This window comes from Octodon degus, unplaced genomic scaffold, assembly GCF_000260255.1.
Source record: "Octodon degus isolate 3935 unplaced genomic scaffold, OctDeg1.0 scaffold00113, whole genome shotgun sequence".
In the NCBI taxonomy this organism is placed as follows: Eukaryota; Metazoa; Chordata; class Mammalia; order Rodentia; family Octodontidae; genus Octodon; species Octodon degus.
Genome location: NW_004524689.1, coordinates 896,614 through 901,972, shown reverse-complemented (window position 1 = coordinate 901,972; position 5,359 = coordinate 896,614).

Genomic DNA, 5,359 nt, shown 5'->3' with positions numbered 1-5,359 from the left:
TGCGGGACTCCGGCGGGGACGCGAGGCGCGCGGGCGCCGGCCAATCGGGGGCGGGCGGTGTGCCAGGGGCGCGGCACCTGCGGCCAATGAGGGCGAGAAGGGGCTCCACCTGGCCAATCCCTGGGGCGCCGACGGCTGCTGCCCAATGGGAGCGCGGAGCAGATTACCTGTCGGGCGGGGCGGGGCCACCTGCCGCCAATGGGAGCGCGCGCGGCGCGGCTCTGCCTGGCGACGCAGCGGCTGCGAGCCCGCGGCCCTAGGTGCGCGTCCCCGGGCCCGCCGGGTGAGAAGGCCACGCGCCGGGCGGTCCCTGCGGCCGCAGGTCTGAGGCAGTGGTCCAGCACGATAGACGTCGGGAAGAGGGCCAAGAATCCGGGAGAAGACCCTAACCGCTCCGTGCCTGCCAACCTCAGACCCAGGCAGAGCAGAGTTGTCCACACTCGCTGCCTCCGCTTCAGTTTACTTTTTGGCCTTGGCGGATCCTGTGCCGTTGTAGACTTCTCAGCGTTTTGCTTTCATGCAAGATTCTGCTGGTGCCTTCTTCGTGATCTCGGAGGTGGCCTTGGAGGGCAGGGTGGACGCCGTCCCAGTGGTCCGGATTCGGTGCTGTATCAAGAGGCAGACGGTGTACACACCTGTTGACAGCCAATCCAATCCCCTACTGAAAGACCCGAAATTCTGCACACCCAGCAGCGCAGGTGACGCCGGGAGGAGTCCTGCCAGCTGTCAGTCCCGCTTCCCTTGTGCTTGCTGTGGCCTTGCTCCCCAGACATCAGGACGATACTCTGGCACCAGCCTCAGCACTCCCTGAGGACTGGGAAGGGCAATTTGGGGGTACTGGTCTTCCTGGGGAGAAAGCCTTTGCATCACCAGTATCTCCCCCAGGGTGTCTGATCTGGGGAGAAGGGCAAAGGGGTCAGCGGGTGTGTCCCCTTCTGTCCACCAGATACCACTTCTGCCCCACCCAAGACCCCACTTGACCTAGCCCCTGAACCTAGCCAGGAACCCTTTCTAACCAAGAGATTTTGCGGGGGAGCTAAAGGGGTCCCTGTGGAACCCTGCTTCCTGGAAGCTACTGGGGGTCATCCCTGCCTAGACTCCTGGTGAGGACAGGGCAAGGGGCCCTGGTTGGGCTGGGAGGTGGGGCCCAATTTTCTACAGAGGCTGTGGAGGGAGAGGACACCCACCCAGGAGGGAGTGCTCCTGTCAGGGTGAAGGGTCCCTCCTGTCCTACACTGGGCTGGGAGGGTGAAAGCCTCAGTGTTTTGGATCTGACTGGTGACAAGTCCAGGACACAAAGCCCCACCCTGGCCCTTCTGTGCCTCCAGGTGCAAAGCTGGGTGCCTGGGAATTGCCAGTGCCTGGGAAGCGGAGGGAGCAGTCATGAGGGAGTGCAGCACCCTCCAGTGCCAGCCCTGTGTTGCCTAGAGACAGGCACAAGTGTTTGTTTGCACATTTGCAACGCTCTTTGTCCTGAAGAGTCTGCTGGATCCTAACGGAGAAGGAGAAGCAGGGCTCGTAGGGTAGGGCTCAAGGTCACTGATATCAGCTCCCCCTTCACTGCAACCACCTGGGAGTCACAGTCCGGTATAATGGAGGTTTCAAGGACTCAAAGGTGGCCCTTGAAACCAGAGGGACAGACACCGGGCAAGAGCGGAAGTGACCTTTGGTGAGGACTGGCCGACCTGAGAAGACTTCTGGGTAGGATGGAGGGCAGGTCCTTGCACCTCTTGGTGGCCTCTGCCCTTCCTGGTTTTGCAGACTCCTATAATCACAGTGGATTATTTGAAATAGCAGGTTACAAGGGCAATTTGGCTGCTTCTTCCCAGCAGGGGCTGCCACGCCTCTGCCAGCCTTCTAATGTGATGGCGGCCTTGGGGCTGCTCCTAGGAGAAGGGCTGAGGAGGAGACCCTGGCTGGGAAGGACCCTGCAGGGGTGGAGTGTGCCCCCCAGGCAGGGCGGGGCACCAGGGAAGAGACAGGTATTGCCAGGTTTATTGTGGGTTTTTTGTCTGACATCCTTGTGATAAGATCCTCAGGGGAGAGGCGTGTAAGCTCCCCTGACTCACTTCCCCAGGAGGGTTCCCTGACCCGCCTGCACCCTGCCCTCCGGGCCTCCCAGGTGTGAGGCTGACCCGGTGAGGTCCGCTGGCTATAGGACTGGCCAGAGCCTGTGCTGACAGGTGCTTGGCGCTCAGCTGAGAGCCTTCGGGAAGCAGATGCTTCCTGTCTTTGTCCTAGCCCTGCTTTCTGGTGGAGACAGATGTCCTGGGGTGGCAGCTCTGCTGGTGAAAAGAGAAGCAGTGCCAAGAGAGAGGGTGGCTCAGACATGGCGGGAGACGGGGTGGCAGTGCAAAGGCCCGGTGGTTGGAAGCAGGGAAGTCACAAAGCCAAGGCCACCGAGGTGATGAAGTGAGGGGCACGGGCGCCAGAGACCCGGCAGGGATGGTGTCAGACGGAATGAAGAAGCAGCGCCAGCATGGGCGTGTGCGTCCGTCGTGTGCGCGTTTGTGTCCAGGCAGCCTGTCCTGCCTGTGACCAGGGCTGTGCATGCCTCACGTGGCGCGAGACTGGGGCCGTCCCCGCTGCAGGCTGGCCCCAAGGCGCTGCAGTGCCGCCTGTGCCCAGGAGGAGGCGCGGGAGCCCGGGGCAAGGAAGGACCGGCAGCAAGGAGACGCGGGGCGGCCTGCAGGGGGCGCCCGTTCCTGGTCCCCGAGACCTTGGCTCCAGCTGGTCCCCGCAGCCCTGTCCCCTTCGGCGCCCGCCCGACTGCGCCTGCTCCCCGCGGCCGGAGCAGCAGGCCGGGTCCTGCGTCTCCCGAAACGTGTCCATTTGCCACCTGTCCTGGTTAAAATCCCCAGACTGCGCCCGAGGACACAGCGTGTGCGCCCGCATGCGCCCGAGTCTCGAAACCATCCGTGCCCACCCCATGCGCGCTCATGGGGACGAGAGGGGCCGGGACAGGCGAGTCCTGCCGCCTAGGCAAGGAAGCTGAGAAAAGGCTAGTTGTTTTGTCCACGCTGCAGGGCGGGGAAGCCGGGAGGGGGCGGGGGCCGCGGTGCCACCGCAGCTGGACGGGGAAGGTGGCACCTGTCCCTGCTGCCGCACACCGAGTCTCCCCGTGGAGGACGCTCAGTGCCCGATGTCACCTTCCTAGGGCGCCCAGGATCCTTCCTCGGGCTGGTGCAGCTTCAGGGGCAGGGCTCGGTGCCCAGTGCCCGGTCAGGGCGTCCCTGTCTCCGCCTCTGGGCTGGGTGTGCTGCCGAGATGGGATTCAATCCCTGGGGACAGAACCCGGGCCTGGGCCTGGATAGCCAGCGCCTGTGCTCAGACAGGTCCCTGCCCACGGCCTGGGAGGCAGAGCTGCCCGTGGCTCCTCCCCTGGGCCCTGGGTTATTTAAGATGCGTAGAGGCTGAAGCAGCTGGCCAGAGCCGCGTCGTCATGGCAACACGAGCACACGCGGAGCTGCACTATTTTCGCCTGGTGAAAATAGTCGCGTTAACTGAACAACTACAGGGAGATACCACGGTGTGCAGGGTGGCCTCTGAACCCTTCCACTGAGCTGAGCTCTGGACTCAGGGACACCACCCTGTCCCATCCAGAGCCCTGCTGGGGGCGGGGGTGCTGCTGGCTAAGCCCTACCCACCCTGGCTTCCTGGCAGGCTTTGGGGCAGACAGAGTGACCAGCTGCCTGGGGGTCAGGCCTCTAGGCCCCAGACACGAAGACCACCTGGCTTTGTCCTTCAGGGACTGTCCTTAAGCAGCAGGCTGGCAGAGGGCAGCTGGAGCCTTGAAGGTGTCCATATCGCTCAGGCCGCAGACTCAAAAAACAGGCAGCTTTGTACCCGACCTCTGCAGGTGGCTCCAAGTCCAGGGCAGAAGGTGACCAGGCCAGCAGCAGAGAAGAACCCAGGTCCTCAGTGGACCCTGCTTGAGCAGCAGCTCCATGGCCTGAGAGACAGGATCACCCACAGGCTCTGTGGCCAAGTTGTGCCTATGTACACACACGCATGCATGTGTGCACACACGCACAGACACACATGCAGACACATGCACACAACAGTGTCGTGTGCCCAAGTGGGCCAAGCCACAGCAGCTCTGCCAGGACAGAGTGGCCAGGTCCCTGCTGGGTGGCACTGGCCCAGCAGCAGCAGCAGATGGCCCAGCAGGGCCTGCCCAGTGGGGAGGCCTTGGCCTGCTGGCCTTGCAGCCTAGCTGTGTCCGGCTACATCTCTCCTCAGAAAGCTCCCATCTTCTTGGGCCAAGGTCCCTGAGCCCTCACCACCTGGGGCCTGCGGACCCTGCTGGCCACCCTCTCCTTGACAGATACCACTAGAGCCAGAGCCTGCTTGGGTTTTCACTGTCCCTGGGGAGCGGGGTATGCGCCCCACATAACTGTGAAACCTTCCCCAGGTGCCTGTCCACCTCCCGGCACAGCGTGCTAGGGGTCCACAAGAGCTGTGTGGGGGCAGCTCTTGAGGGGAACAGTGTGGCACTTGTCCAAGCGCCACAGCCCCGCCCTTTGGCATTGTGGAGTCCTTGGGGTGGGGGCCCGTGACAGCATGATGCTTACTGGAGTGGGAGGTACACAAAGAGCAAGCCCTCTGCCATGGCGGCTTCTGCTGAGTGGGCCAGAGCCCGGCTGGACCTCGGCTCCTCGCTGCTGCGTCTTCCCGAGTGCATGGGCCCTGCCAAGCTCCGCGCCTTGCCTGCCAGCTCCATGCCAGACTTGGGACACGGGCAGCTCTTTCTGACGGCCTCACTGCCGTTCTGTAACTTTGTGCACCCCTGAGGAAACGGGGTGAACAAAGCTGCTGCCACCGGGTTCCAGGCTGTGGGAGCCCCAGGCAAAGCCTCTCCCCTGGCACCCTGTGTCCAGGGGAGGTCAGGACTTGGACTGGGCAGGCCTTAGCCCTTCCTGGGAATGACTATGTCCCTGCCCTGGACCCCGTGACGCGAGAGTAGAAGAAGCCCGGGTTCCTCTGAATCCACCACTCAAACCAGCCTACTTCTGAGCCTTCTAACCACGGGTGTCTGGGCGTGGAGGGAGAGGCAGTGCGGGGCGCTATGGATCCATAGAGCCCCCCAGGCCCCGGCCAGTTGGTGGCTGTGCCTGGCGTCCCCGCAGCCCCACAGCAGGTGCTGAGGCCGAGGATTTAGGGCCCTGGAGACCTGAGAGTTTGCAGTTGCCTGCCTCAGCCTCATGGTGCTGTAAGAGACATTTCATCCCCCATGGCCCCGCAAGTGTGTGGGTGCCTTTCCACCAGGCCTGGCCCCAAATCCTTCCAGGAGCAACAAGCCTGCCCCCAGATGGTGCAGCACCTGGAGTTCGTGAGGAGGGCTGGGCCTGAGCTGCAA